Genomic DNA, 17,135 nt, shown 5'->3' with positions numbered 1-17,135 from the left:
TGAAATAAACACACAACATAACTAGCTATAACTTTTATACACAGGTATAGTTAACACATTATCATCATACACATTCATCTACTCACTCCCAATAATCTAGTATCCTGAATATTGTTGATCCCATATTTCTTTATGACCCTGCTGATAGTATTCAGGTTCCCATCCCTCACCGCATAAAACACCTCCTTCACTTCATCCTGTAATACCAGATATGATACAAAGGACACCAATACTAGTTGTATTGTTAGTACTCTACTAGTACTAGTCTATGTGTGTCTGACCTACACAAGTCACAGTTAGTCATAAAAGGTCACACCATATTAGGAAACACCATGGCTATATAACTGAATGGCTAATGCTAATAACACTTTCTGTGATATGTCACTATCATATCATCAAAACAATTATTCAATGTTACTCCCTTCCACCTCCGAGAAAAAGTGATCTACAATTCATTGTAACTGCCGACACAGTATTTCTAGAATTTCATTTTTTATATTTTCAGAGCAATACTTATCCAAATTACACTCTAATAAAATAGTCAAGCATTCTAATAGAACATTATACCTGCTAATTATAAACATATGCTCCACGCAATTAATCAAAAGAAAAAAATACCAAAAAAGTATCGAAATTTCAATATTTTACCAATTATCATATTGACATCGTACCGAAACCAAAATCTTAATATCGCACATCACTGTCAATACAAGAGTGTGGTCTTCAGTGTGAAATCAAAGGTGGAGTCAAGAAATGACAGCAGTGATGTTAGTCAAATTTTAGTAACGACAGTCGTCATCAAAATAATCAACATAATCACATTATATGCAGTCACTTGTAGTCCACCTTTATGGCTTGTTATTACATGTCATTATTTTACTACAGTACATGTATAACATATAGTCATTCAATATAGCCAGCATCTATTTATTATTAATACTCCAATAGAACAGTGTACTGTACTATCATAGAACCTTCCAACTGTCCAGCTAATTTATATACTAGAAGTTTAAGGAGGTAAACCAGCCATGAAATTAATCTTATGTTTGTGTTTTTTTCAATCCTAACACTATATATATCACGTGGCTTAAAAGAGTGCCGGCAAGATGACTGAATATTGTGCAGGTAGTCATATGTGTAGGAGCAAAATGAAAGATTAAATATAATTTATTACACAAGTGTTTCAGCTCCATACATTTGAACATACATATCAAGATTCCCTAATAAAGCATTCATATATTATACTCTAGTCAGATGTACTGTAGCTGAAACAGTTTCTGAAAACTTATATTTTAATCTATATTCCAACCTATAAATATAAAATTAATAAATAATTTGCAACTGACACAAAGAAAACCTTAAAAGAAGTTTTTGAACCTGATATGAGGGTTTTCAACGTCCAAGTCACTAATCACTGTCATTGTAATGTAAATAACCACACCTCATTCACAACAACATACCTCCATAGGACTCATGTTCAAGGATCACATGTTCCCTATGTTATGGTGTACACACCCCTACTGGTGTGCTGTTATGAGTAACTGTTTTATTAGTGCTTTGATCACATGTTCTCTTGCTACTGTATATACACTTGTCTATCACACACTACTGTGTGTCTTAATATGCATAAATGCTTGTAACAAAACAATGACAAATACTCTATAGTAAGTACATCACACTAAATATTTCAAGTTGTATCTTTGTGAATGTGTGAGGGAATAGTGAGTTACAAGCTGAAGAACGCTAGCAAAAAATATCAATGCTGTGGTGTATTTGTCATGCAATTCGTGGTTTATTCCCCCGAGTCTTTCTTCAACTGTGCAATCACAAAAAGTTCCATTTTCTCGCATGAGTGCATGCCATTGCATGTCTTTGCCTCAAAAACATGGTGTCTAGTAACCATTACTAACTTAACCCCAACAAGGGGATGACATACAGGCACTCACTGTAGGTAGACGGTTAAAGTCTAAGTCAAAGGTCAAGGCCACCGAATTCGTGCCAAATCAACCATCAAGGGTAAAAGTTTCCAACCCACAATCAAAAAGTGTCATTACTAAGTCACTGATCAAAGACTCGTAGTCACAGGTCAAAGTGAAATTTCAGCCGGTCAAGACTTTGACCACGGTTGCAGATCTACCTGCAGCACATACCTACGTGAAACCCTTGACCTTGCTAATTAATGATAAAAGCAATATAATATCTTCAATATTCTCCTGGAAGCATCACATAGCTTACCGTAAAGGATCTATGACCTTATTGATACTATTATACGGGCATAAAAGGATCTACGATACGGGCTTGTTGTGCGAACTGCACTGCACCCCCCTCAACTCTTTAGTCTAAAAATTCTGTCATAGCTATAGTAGGCCAGCAAGCTGAGTTACATTAAAACAACACAATCTTAAAGGGAAACGGGACAAATGTACCTCCTACAGTCGATTGCAGAATTCTTGAAAAAAGTATGCCGTACCGTGAGTGTTTCCGTAAGGCTCCTTGTGAATAAACTTTATTGTTCTTGCCACGGATTCAACAGCAATTGAACCACACTAATCTTTTTCCTCAATCCAGCTGATCCGGCGTCGCTACAAATAGTTTTCCGGCCCACGGAATGTTTACGGCAAGGGAAGAGAAATTTCAACAATTCTGCAATCGACTGTACTAGGGCAGGAAAAAAGCCGTGATGATATTAATCCCGCCACAGAAGCCACCTAAAGTGGGGAATGCTGGAATGTTCCACACTGTGGGTATGGGTAAACACCTCGAACAGGCTCTGCCTTCTGTGTACACCCTCCAGTTCCTAACTGGTAAAGTAGATAATAACAATAACAATAACAACTGTGAATAACCATAGTAATATGGAATAACTGAGGAAGACTCGATCCATAGAAGAGATTTTAGATTATCGATTCAGTTATGTCAAAAGATACCCGGCACTTCAATTTATGTCAAAGACAATGCAAGGGTTACACCTTACACAAAAAGCAAGCCTGCAAATATGTAAACAATCGACACTATTAACATACTTACTTCAGTCAAACGACGTCCGAACAACGAAAGGAGCCCGGACGCCATGTTCTCACTGCAGCGGGTTAAGCTGTAAAAACCATTTAGTCTCGTGCCCAGACCGCTTTTTTCTTGTGTGGGGGTGGGGACATTTTCTCCGACCCACACGTAAAAGCGTGAGCGCCTGCACTAAATCTGCCTACTGTACATCTTTAGCTTTTGGGGGGCTGAGTGGCGTTTATATAAGCTTTTAGTTTAGTAGTGTTACAGGTGAAGAAGGCAAGAAGGCTCAAGGACCCTGATCTGTCATGTCTGTACACAACTATAGTAAAAAAAAAAAAAATAATTGCTAAGTAACTGAATTGTGCAAAATTATTCTATTCAGCAACACTATAATCTATGGCGGACGTCATAACAAGAGCACTAGCATTTGTATATTCAACCAAACACATGTACTAGTATGTGTGGACAACAAATGATATAGTAACAGGAGTCAGTCATCATCCAGCAAGTCTTTCTTCTCTGATAGTTTCTTCTCACGACGTCTTTCTTCTCCCTGTGCCATTGAAGTTGTTCCTCAAGTTCTTTTATGGCTTCATCATGGTCTTTATTTCTTCCTCATGGTGTTGTTTTGCCTCCTCCAAATGTTTCTTGAGTTCATCAAGTTGTGGATGTTGCTGTAGACAATAAAACACAGTATTGTAAAGTAACTGGTCATATCACACAAACATTACATTTGTTAATTTCCAATCACGCCTTATGGCTATGAAACACTTGTAGTACCAGCATAGCTGTCTACAGGAGTGTAGTCAGCTATCACCATCAACCATGGACAGCTGACTCTAATTCTAGGGTCAAAATCAATGCAGCTACTAATCAAGGGCAGCGTTTATAGCATATAGCAAATAAAATCTGCTTTTATAGGAAGAGTATTTACTTACATAATTTAGCTCTAGTACATTTTATACAGTATTGTATATTAGGGATCATGGGCTTTTCTGTATATCACATTAACACCATCCTCATCATACCTTCATGGCACCTTGGCATTCATTAGTTATAACCAAGCCAAAAAGTGCCTTCAGCACAACCTGAAACACTTCCAAAAAGTTGCTACAAATTTAGTGGAATTTTCTACTGTCTGACTGACTGACTGACTAACTAATGCTTTCAGACAAGCACAATAATGTTACTACAAAAGTAAAAAGCAAGTATAAGTAATTTTAAGTTTGATTAGGGCTCATAGTAGGGAAAACAAGGGAGTTGCCTACACCTGCAGATACACTAGTGGACATTTAATCCCTAATTTAGTCATGGGCATAGACTGAAGTAGGGAATAAAATAATGTCCATCTGCAGGTGTAGGTGATCTCCCTTGTTTCCCTCCCTTAAAATCAAACAGTACGGTAGTACTGTTTAAGTAGGGATCGTATCAAAAGTGACACACGCCACCAGAAATGCCACCTTTAAAAATCATCCTTTAGACATCTCACACAACGAAAACCACCTTTATGGAATAATACTAATCCATCTAACATGAAATACAGTATTATAAACAAGAAAACACTTTCAGGCGGCCGGATATAGTTTTTTTTTAAATTGCAAAAACTCGAAATTGGTCTGCCTCACTGATAATGGTTGCAAGCCTAGAGACCAAACAAAGCAGTGCACGGCTACCATTTTATGCCACAATAACAAATTCACTGGTGGGATGTGCCTTTTGGGGTTCCAACGAGTGCAGACCCTCTGCACCTTGTGTTTTCTTTTATCTCCAATCAGGCTGCTTGTCTTCTTCTTTATCTAATGAAACCATATTGAGGTGTTAATTTTCTGGTATCAACAATTTCTTTCAGCAGCATATTTAGACACCACAGAAGATTTCAGAAGCGTTTCAGTCCTGGCGCCACTAATAAGAGGTATACTAGATAGTATCTGCAACTTCATGATTGGGATCCTGTTCGCGATTAGTTTGGCGCCATGCAAAAGGGCAAGCACCACTAGACTAGTTTGTGATAGGTTTGGGACCACACCACCCAATAGCGATAGAGTACGGAGACCACACCTCTTCACGATCTAGCTGTTTATATAACAGAAAACAAGTCTAGCTAGCTGCATACCCTTGTCTGACTTGAGATACTCTAATACAAAAGTCACTCTAATGCAACAGTCATGCATGTACTGGAACAGTCACAAGTCTAGCTGTGCTACAACAAAAACTAAACAAACTGTAGTGTGAGACATTAGAAATGACCAAAACATGAACCCCCACAAACAATTGGGAATAACTCCAGCTGTGATTTATAAAAAAACACCAATTTTCACCAGATCAACAACTTTTAAAATCAAAATTCTATCCCCCTAAATTTGGGGGAGCATGCATGATGCATGCTTTATTAGAGTATTATGTTTTGTCACTTTTTTAGAAACTTGGTTTACTTACTGGCTCTCACTTTACAGTAAAGGTTCCTTTTGTTAAGATCTACATTTTTGCAAGACAGATTTTTAAATTTTAAATTCATTATGAAGAAAAATACAAAAACACTGAGTGTACTTTTCCCTCAGTAATACCTCACATTTTGACGCAGAAACATGTCACAAGTTTGGTAAGACAGATTTCTTAGAATCGAATCTAAAGAGCATTTATGATAGCATTTGTATTTTTGCTACCGCCCACACAATACTAAATCAATTGTACCTCTTAATATATCCATATATGGAACCACCTTCAATAATGTCCTAATGGGTTATGTTAAGGTCACACCATACAATGCAGAAATTTTAACATGAATTTTTTTCATTTTTGGTCATTTCTAATGTCTCGCACTATAGTATTTTTAAAATTGTTAATTTAAAAAATGAAGTGCAATAAAAAGGAATGAAACAAGAGATGAATGATGGTATTACAGCATAGCTCGGTGGGAAAGTCCCTGCTTTGGCACACTAGCTATAGCCATTATTTTATTCAGTGCATAAGTAGGGACTTTCCACTGAGCTATGCTGTAATACCATCATTCATCTCAGTGGCGGATCCAGGATGGGGCATTTGGGGCAAATGCCCCCCCCCCCTTCAAGAAATTGCATACAAGATCGATATACTCTAATAGAGCAGTCAATTACTCTAATAAAGCAGTCACAATGTTCATGAGGCAGTGTAGCTTACCTATGAAGCTACAAATAGGATTTTATTTTACATAACAGATGTGATATAGTAGGTAAGGGTAACTAGCTATTATTGTTGTGACCTTTTTTTTTTTTTTTTTTTTTTTTTTGGTCTTCAACTGGTTTTCAGCAAGTTTTTTTGGTCTTCAACTGTTTTTCAGAAAGGTGCCCCCCCTCTTTCGAAACTCTGGATCCGCCCCTGCATCTCTTGTTTCATTACTTTTTTATTGCATAGATCCCTACTTTGTTTTTTTAATTAACTTTTTTAAAAAAAATACTAGTTCCTATTTATATTGTACACTAAAAGAATAGCAGCCAAAAGGTATGGCCTTTGGACTATTGCATTTTTCCATACTGAAAATACTACTACAGAATAGTATATACTTCACCTTCCCAACCCAAGCATAAGTGTGGCTAAACTCCCTTTGAACAATCAAGGTGTTCAAGTGGTGTTTATACTGTCGACACACTGTGGCCACTATAAAGCTACTATTCTAATAATACAAGTATAAGGAAAAGTTATGAATTTTAAGTTCGATTAGGGATCATAGTAAACCCACGCATATTGCAACAAAAATGTTTCATCTGAGCGTGTGCCCCAACTATCTTATCTATAATAACCAACTTGAAAATGGCCACTACGTCTCACCTTCAGGTATGTTCGGCCCATTACTCAGCACTACAAATGAAGAAAGTAGGAGAAGAGCCTCTGCAATCAATCCAGTCACCACAGAAAATATGGACAATTCCTGTTTATAAATGTAGGGAAGCAATCAAGGTGATCAAGCTACTGCAAATTGACACCTTCGGCTGTCAGAAAAAAAAGAAATGAGACACAAAGGAGGATAAAGGTAAGTCCATGATATGTGTACTATACATACTGTGGTATGCCAAAAGGTACCTGTCGGGCTGAAGGGACATTGAACAGTGAAAAATCAAGCCAGCAGACATAGCCATCATCGAGTCACACTTATCTGAGGGCATTATTAGTCAGTCAGTCAGCTGATAAAAATTAATTCCATAGCAACCTATTTGAGGTGTTTTTGGCCACTCTGGAGACACTTTTGGGCTTGACTCTACCAAACCAATACTAGCAAGGTACCACAAAGCTATTGTGAGGCTGATTTCTGGTCAATATACAGTGGAACCTGTGCTACGGTCACCTGGATTAAGCGGTCACCTTTGCATAACAGCCATGGTCACGAGGTCCCAAATATTTTCCCATACAAATGTATGCATTGTGGTCTGCATTAAGCGGTCACCTGTCTAACGGGTATAACGGCCAACCAACAATTCGCCTATGAATCACTGTATACATAACTTTCTCCTTCGTATAGCGGTCGCTACCTTTTATGGTGGCTTGTTAAGCCAACTGTCTGGCACCACGGCACTGTTTCAATTAATGATCAATTAATTTCAGTGATCACAAAGCCATCACTGCTTGATCATCAATCATAGCCGCTTTACAACCAACACAACGCAACATCTATTTATGGTTTAAACAGATATCCGGGCATACTTTAGTAAATCTCTACTTTGCATTTTTATGTGCTATGGGAACAAGTCAAAGTTGCCTTAATCACGTTCCATCCAAAAATTTAAACAGCAAAAAGAAACCATGGAAGTCTTAACACATCATGTACCTATTAGGGCTGGGACGAAGCTTGAAATTTATATTCGAACATTCTCTAATAAAATATTCGAATATTCGAAGCTTCAGTGTTGGTAGGTTTTTTTTGTATTTATGCTTAAGTTTTATCTTTCTGATCCTATTTAGTAAGTTTGTAAGCAATTGCAAATGGGCGTGTCCACTATACTGCAATCATGCATAGGTAGATGCCAACTAATGGCTTTAAAAAGGTTTCATGCATTATCTATCACTTTATAAAACATTAAAGGCTTCTACCATGGTAGAAAGACAGATTTTCATTGGCTTAAAAATGGGCGTGGCAGGTGACATCGATCGCGCAAGAAAAACATCAATCATGCAAGGTAAATAAGCTGCTACAATAAAGAACAGAATGTTTATTCGTAATTCTTTTTGTAGGTTATGAGTACATTACGAAGCTTCGAAAGATAGTTTTATAATTTGAAGTTTGCTTAACCTTCGAACCTACCGAACATTCGAAGCTTCGTCCCAGCCCTAGTACCTATCCTGCAAGAAACAGCAATTGTACAACTTGGCAAAGTTTATCACAATCTCCCAACTACCGGCAAATTAAAGAAGTCTCAAACACATATCACACTGCTTACAACAACTACGTATTATCCTTAGTCAAGAATGGCCATGTCACAAAAAAAATTAAGGTCTTATATTAAAAGCCAAAGAAAGGATAATAGTGGTATTCCATCACTATCTCAAAATGGTTCAGTGTATACAGACTCTCCTCAAAAGGCAGAAATTCCCAACAACTATTATTTCATCTGTTTTCAGTGACTAAAATTCAATACCAACAACCTAGGAAGAATCTCACATTTCAGTCACTATTGACATGCATGAAGTAAAGATAACCTAGAACCTCTAGCCCAGATGCTGAAACTACTTAGCCCAGAGCTTTCCTCGGTACTCACAATATTTTTTCAAGCTTTTCTGTAGCAATGTCATGTACTATGGCAGATTGGAAAACAACAAATAAAAGGCAATCACAGCATCCTAGCAATTGACGTCCCATACCACTAACCAGCATACATTTGTTGTAAGCTCCTCGAACACATCATTGATGTACAGACATTGTACTCCCACCCCATCCTACTGTACACATGGACACTTAGAAGAATTAATGTTTATGAAATTCTTTTTGTCCAAGTAATATAAAGCTATGGAACTCTTTAGCAGAAGATATTGCAATCATTTCAGACTTTGATCAATTAAACACAGAATAAATGGACTGGTTTAATTATTTTTTGTACAATAATTCACTTTGTAGAAACATGCTCCCTGCACAGTAATAATTATTTACACACAACGCACACATTTCAAATTCATACAAGTGCACACACATGCATGCACACACACACACACATACCAGCTTCCTGAAATACTGTTCCTCACGTGCCATTTCAATTTTCCACCAGCGGATCTACACAAATGGTGTGCATTAAATAAAAACAATTTTGTATCTGACCCATACCTTATGCTTCCTCCACTACCAGTTCCCTGTAATATAAAATAACAGTGAACACACTCTGCATTGGCAAGTGTGCGGTCATTCTATCACTACAACACATACAAACATGTATTCACTACTACCAGTACACTGTAGTGTATTCAACAGTACCTTCCCTGGAGCATTGGAGAACATCATCACTCCATAATAGCCCAACCTGGTGATCCTTAGCAACCTCAACATGATACTCGACATGGTGGCTGGAGATTTTCTATACAAATAATAACAAGGTACAAAGAGCTACACATATAAAGAAGTATAAAGAGGTACACTGACTATCGGTCTGTTAAATGTTTAGTGCTTTGGATTGTTAAATTCACGTAAATTGTACTAGATGATGTAGAACATTCTGGTTTAAACTTTTGTGCACTCGTGATGTCACCAAGGTATAGAGTAAACTGTACTTTCTTGAATAATTAGATAGTTTTGGAGATGTTGAACATGTGTAACTGTTCACCCAGTAGGTAAGTGTCACTACAAATTGAACTAGTCTGTTGTGATGATCAAATATGTTATTTCATCTACCATATTAAACCATCTGTCAGCCTATGAAACATTTAACACTTGCCATTAACTCTAACACAAGAAATAGCCAATACTGTGGTGGTCTTGTAGTCAAAGGTACATATAGCAAAGAACATTTGCATCTCCTTAGAAACATATTCAATTGCCATGTCCTTGTACCAGGTAATCATGGTACCAGCTGAATTCAGCCAGAAGGTTGGAAAATATGCGAGTAATTTAGATGTGACAATAAAAATTATATTAGGTATAAGAGATCCGTACTGTATCCCAGCAGAACAATTTCATAGGAAAAGGAAATGTGTAGAGATCAGTTTGGTCAAATTGTAGCTATTCAGGGGTTCAAAACTAGTTAACACAATTACAATATGGGCATTTATCCAATACCACAGACACATATCCAGCCATTCCAGGTTAACCAGACCTCTATGAAGCTCATGGCCTCTTCTATGCTGGACTTGCTTCTGAACTTAGAAAACACAGCCATCAAAAGCAAACTACTTATTATTGTCTACTGGATATCACTTTCAAAGTCTTGCTAGGTGTTTTTTTCCAATTCCAGGGTATAGTCACATACAAGCAGCTTTGGCTAAACTTAAGATAGCTGTACAGTTCGATAAAACCCCTGTGTTATAAAGTCCTCTCATTTTAGCCCTGAATACGTAGCTCATAACCCAACCTAATTTGTATATATACTTAAAGCACATGCATGGGCGAACATCAAAGGAATAAGAGTGATACTATTTCCATACAACACTAAAAGGAAAATACAGCACTGCTGATCATGTGTGTAACATTTTAATAGCCAAAACAATGCTATCTGTTTATTTTATAACTAAACTTGTACTATATATACTAGTTAAAGCACTGCCGTGCATACAATATGGAAATAAATGCACAAGGGCATGGGTGAGAGACCAATATAACATGAGGCGAAGCCGAGTGATATATTAGGCTTGAGACCATACCTGAGTGCTTTTATTTCCATGTCATACAAGCATAGCAGTGCTTTAACTGGTTTAGAGTGCTGTCTTGTCGTCTTACTTTGAGTGTTTGTTTCGTAAATTCGAACCGCATCAGTTTTCAGCCATTAGACAATTGGTAAATGTCTATGTAGTGCAGTTGTGGTAGTAATACAAGCAAACAGTGTCTTTTTAGCTACTTTTGGCGATTAGAAATGCTACGCACGTGATCTTGTTTTTCGTATTTATTTTCCAATCAATGCATAACTGTTCTTTGTTTTCCATAACTATACTTTATTGTGGAAAATATAGCACACTTGAATGCATTACAGAAAATAGAGCACTACTTTCACTTTGATCTCACAAATGCAAAGTACTTTAAAGACACATACTGATTGTCTGATGGTTGAAAACTGATGCTCCAAACAAAGGTGACCAGAAAGCACTTTAAACTAGTTAAGCACCACCACACTTGTGCAACATAAAATAACACTCTGGTGGTCTCGAGCCGAATACAGCACTCGGCTTCTCCTCATGCTACATTAGTATCTCATTTACGGGCTTGTCTCCTATGCCTGATACTCTAAACATCTCATTCTGTCAATGACATCTAAATTATTCACTCACTTGCCAAGTTTCTGGCTGAATACCAGCTGACGCCATCTCCAACCTGGTACTGCCACCAATCATTTTATAGTACCAATGAGATGTAAACGCTCTATTAGCCATAATATGTATATGATAAAGATCTGTTGAATAACAAGTTTTGTTGCTTTTACAAATTTACACAAATTGGTTAATCACTGCACATGTGTAGTTGTTTTACTAATCACTGGATTGGACTACTGGACTGACGTAATTTTGTTTTTACACATGATATAGTCACACAAGCTACATATCTTCAGGGAACCTTCAGCCCACTGCTAAATACCAAATACAAGCACACTTCACTCTTGTGACCTTCACTCTTCATGCTTCTTAAAATTATTTTTAAAAGGCTTTAGCTAATTGCTGAAAAAACAATAAACACTTGACATCACAGTGAACATGGTAAACTGGAAACGAGGAAGCCATAGAGCGACCACTTAGTTACAAATGAATACTCATTCTTACTCGAGTCAAACGTGAAGACGCAGGTTGATACAAGCCGGACGCCATGTTCTCAGAGTGTGTTGTCCTGTCTCCAGCCCTAACTTCGTGTTGAAGCTCGCAGACCTGTACTCATGATGATACCATATAATGTGCTAATCATTGGTAATATATACCATACCTCTTAATACTTCAACCAGTTGGAGGCATTTATCACTTCGCCAGTTCGTCGCGATCGAACAATCTAGAGTCACAACTCCAACCCACAATCACTTATTCGTGTATCTATGACGACGTCTACAGATCTCAGGACTGCTGCAGGGGCTGCTGGATCTGCAAATGATAAAGTTTCCACCGATTTCTCCTCCTCCAGGACTATATTTCTCAGTGTACTCAGCAAAGTATGTTTTAATATAGGAGTATAGTCCATCGCCTAGCTCCTCAGTGTAGAGGATTAGTTGACAGTTTTCATCATGAAATTTAATGAGGGAGGAGAGTACTCAAGACAATTCCTCACTGGCCTTTGCTGTTTGTAATTTATAAGAATATACCCTTCCTTCTGTGAATGATGATGATGTGTTGTTCCAATATGCACATGACACCAGAAATAAGTTCTGTGTTGTGTGCCGTTCATTGTACATCACTCTATCATGAGAGAATTGGCCAACCTCAGTCTTGTGTGTTATGTGTGGTCTTTCTCATGGAGTAGTGATGGGATGGTTGAGATGTAAATTAAACTTTTCTCTGTAGATGGCCAGAGATCTGCAGTTATGTGTATTCATGGTGCCCTGTCCAGTTTGTGTTGTCCAGTTGCTGAGGCAACTCGTGAGGTGCCAATTGCTGTGCAGGTTGCTAATGCTGACAATCAGCATAAGCTGAGTGGACGCCCTGCTTAAATATTGCAATTACAGGTAATAGAGGCTCTTATTTAAGTCTATTTGTATTAGCTTATTACATACTATTTTGTATTTGTTTTCAAAAATGCATAGCCCTTTGCAGACCTAACATTTGAAAATACATTATCAACAAAAGAGTGATTGATGGTCAGCTAAAGTGGTGTGACCAAGTTGTGATGCATGTAAAGGCTGGCTTCCGTATAACTGCAAATCGTCTGCATTGTTGCCTGAGTCGAGTGTCTGCTCTCCTAACTCTTGTGGTGGCTCTGAATGTGTAGATGGTTGTACAGAGACCAGATATCATAGTACATCCACCTTGTGAATTGCAACAATTAGGAACTACCTGTAGAAATTATCAAGCTTTTAATGAATTATCTTATCTGAAGCTGGTATGGATTCCCTCCTTCCTTCAGTACCATGTAACTTGTCTTCAGTGGGTATGAAATTACATTTAATCTATCACTTACAACAATATGACCATATTATGGAATGCAATAAGTTTTGTGTTGATAACTTAATTTCTGTTTGTACTGGGTTTCATCAGTATTATTCTACAAGGGGAATCAGTGGTGGATCTAGGAGGGGATTTCTGAAAATTTATATAGTGCCTCCAAAGACATGCCTCCAGAAATTTTAGAAGATCTGAGGTCGGATTTTAGGCTACTTTGTAGGTCTCTAACTATTACATAGATATGTCTCTCTATGTATACTGATTACAATACATGTAATCAGCTAACTAACTTTTGTAATTGATGATTTTCCACTTTGTCATGTGCTATATACAGCAGAAGGATTCCCAACATTATATCAAACTACAATTGTGTGTATAATTGACTTTGTTAAGTTTGTAAACAAGTTCAGTTTTGTTGCGGTACAAAGTGTTAAGTGTAAAAGCTGACCTGGGAATTTGTATGTCTCTTTTTGGGTGTAAGAATGATATTGAGACTTCAAAAAAAATTCGTTCCACCATTCTATTCCACTGTTTATGCACTCCCAATATAATAGCACTGGATACTGGTATGGTCCTCCCATCATGAAATGAACTATCATTACCAATGGTCATCTCATGGTAATATTAAAGAATCAATAGTGATTGATTGTTAGTGACATGAAGGGTGTGTGAAGATGAACTTTGAGGTTTATAGATCAGTAAACAATCCAACATATTTTGGTTTACCAAAACATCTTGTTTTGACAGGCAGTTTCTACCATTTTAGATATTACACTTCCTTATTAGGTTATGATGTGCTCTGTATATTGTCATGTGATTATAACCTTAGTATGTGTACTACTACCTACATGTAAATATGTGTGTATGTTTGTGTGTAGTGTGTCTGTATCCCTATGTAATACATGTGATGTGTGTAGTGTTTGTGTACAACCTAAAATGGATTATTTTGCAAGGTGTAGAGTTTTATTGATTTTGTAAAGTCTCATGAAGCACCTCGATCACTTATCTGGGACTTTTAGGATCCACCTAAGAAGCCATACCTTATACTGGACTACTGGCTGAACATGTAAAAGATCTTACCAACCAGGTGAAGGCTGATAGCCCAAGGTATCATTGTACTTGTTAGCAGCTATACAATGTGACGTAGACTGATGCCAAACCTCATACAAAATGTATGAACATGATGAGTTAATAAACAGTGTACTGCAATCATGAAAGACAAAGAATTGTTAACATTTATGAATTGTGTACCAGTGAAAATATCCATACACAATTGTTCACAAAACACTCTAATAGAACATACACAATTATTGTGGCCTAAGTTAATGTTGGTGGTTGAGCTGTTTCAGTGATCATATTTCAACTTGAATGTAAACCACTATTTGTACCTCATGACCTCACTGATCAGATGACATCATTACACAGGCTCTTTTTGGTCCCATTTGTGATCCTATTAAATGAGGTAGTGTCACTATACTGGAATGCCTGTCTGTACCAGTCACTATTGTATGACAATTCTTTCAACAAGTGACATTGTGGTTGTGTTTGTGTAGTGTTCCTAGTTGTTCTGTGTTATAACTTACTACCTGTTGTCCTCAGGGCGTGTCTAATACTGTGTTCATTTTACACCACTAGAGGTGAAGAACAAGGAGAGAGATAAATATGGACAGTCATCCTAACGGAATAGGTGCAGAATAACAACATCTAGATGAATCAAACACGTCTTCTGGCTATCTCCTACATAGGTTGTAGCTCTCATTGAGAATGTTAAGAAACTTACGTAAGTTTGTGTTGATGATATGCAACTTTTTCGTACATGCACAGTTATTCCCAGTTCTGCAGATACCACTTGTATGTGATTGTGCACACCTTCACCTGTGAGACATGGTACAGCTTCTAGTCTTGTCCCAGGAGAATTTGCCTGTGTTGACTCCTAACACCTGAGTAGCACGCAGGTGTCCTAGTGTTGGACGATATTGCATTTTTAGTATTTGAAGCCAAGTAATCTAGATTTTCGATTTAATTTTGATATTTGTAAGTGATAGTTGTAATATGGTAAATACAGTAAGTATAATACAATAGTAGCTAAAAAGACCTCAGGGTTTAACCAAGGATTGTTTATCAGTAAAAATGTTTCCAGAAACACTAAATAAGATCAGGCTTCTGTAGATCCTTGGGCTTACTACCACCACCAGAACAAAACCAAAATAAGGCCAGGCAGGTAATTTAGTTTTCCCTGGCTTTAAAATTAAATTAACAGGGTTACTCATAGATCTGGTAGCACTGTCTCCTCTCCATCATGCTCATTTTCGCTACTGGCCATTTCCACTGCCATGCTCACTCCTTCCTGACCTTTATACCTGCCACACCCTGAGTACCAGCCATTACACCTGCCACTGGTACAGCATTACAATGTGAAAACTACTAGTAGACAAATTAAGTTGTTGGTGCCCCAGCTGCACAAATTAAAGAAATCATTGTTGGCTACATGACAAGATGTACAATGGATTTGTGACAAATATCTAGATTAATTGAACTAGATGAATAAAAATTGAAAATTTTATGAGGGAGAATAGGGATCGCTGAAAAAAGCCATGAAACTAGAAGGGATCGCTGGGATAGTAATTTAAACCACAAATCCCTATTTTGACTCTCTGTCATAAATTTAGTTACATGCTCCATCATTTTGAAATGTGTCAAAATAGGGATTTGTGGTTTAAATTACTACCCCAGCGATCCCTTCTTGTTTCATGGCTTTTTTCAGCGATCCCTATTCTCCCTCTTAAAATTTTCAATTTTTACTCATCTAGTTTATATACTTTATTAATCCAGTAATGGATTATGGATTTGTTTTATTGATAATGAAGACTGTGATGAATAGTGTAATTTTGCATTCTGCATAGTAACGCCGTCAATGTTTCAGTACACACATGAAAATGATCAAATTGCAATGTGCATACAGACTCAGAGTCTCCTAATATGAACTAGAATTTACACTACTAATGCCTTTAATTCAGTACAAGGATTGCTGTTATACAGTTGACTGCATTATTAGAGTATCTGCTCTATTAGAGTAATTAATCTTGATAACCTGCTCTTAGTTTTGACACTCAGTACTACTCAAACTGCTTGGGTCTGGTTTTAACAGACGTCTTTTCTGGGTGGTGTTGAGAGCTCGAATGGCAGTTTCTGGACCTGGCTTGGCAAAAATCAGTGGTTTACTGGTGATAATGTTGGCCAGACATTTTTCTGTTGATTTTGCTACATATCAGTCACTAAGGAGCCAGCACAGCTCTATAATCTCGTGACTGAACTCCAATCATGATCTGCCTCCATTTTGAAGTCTATCTCGTGCCCCCACCATCCCCCACCCCTTTTGAGCACTCGTGATACTACTTTGCTCATCCAACTCCTCAGATTTTCTATATTATTTGGCAACAAGCAGCTACAAGTACTGGAAGTGATCTGAAAGGTATGGAATAGATTGATGTGTTTTCTGTGTAAATTTCATACGCGTGCTTGCTATCCTTGGCAAATTATGCTGACTTGAATTCTTATAACCGTTTATCTCAAAACTTCTAATGTGCGATTTGGATCGTTTTTCCAAAATCCAGTCGCATATAAGGTACAAGGTAGACTTTAAATTACAGATCAAGCACCTATATAATGTTACTAAGCAGCAGATACTCAACAGGTTAATGACATATAATTTATATATCATCTTACCACTGCCTTCCTTGCCAGGGAAAAAAAGCAATAAAAAGTTAGCAGTTCTAATCACACAACTGCATAGTTAGTTTACTGTGTGTATATTGTGCTCATGTACAATGTACGTGTGTGAACGTGCAAAATGTACATCCTGCTATAACACTATCAGCAATGGTCTC

This window comes from Dysidea avara, chromosome 7 (genome assembly GCF_963678975.1).
Source record: "Dysidea avara chromosome 7, odDysAvar1.4, whole genome shotgun sequence".
Classification (NCBI taxonomy): domain Eukaryota; kingdom Metazoa; phylum Porifera; class Demospongiae; order Dictyoceratida; family Dysideidae; genus Dysidea; species Dysidea avara.
The sequence above is the reverse complement of the archived record's forward strand: the minus strand, read 5'-3'. Positions refer to the sequence as shown.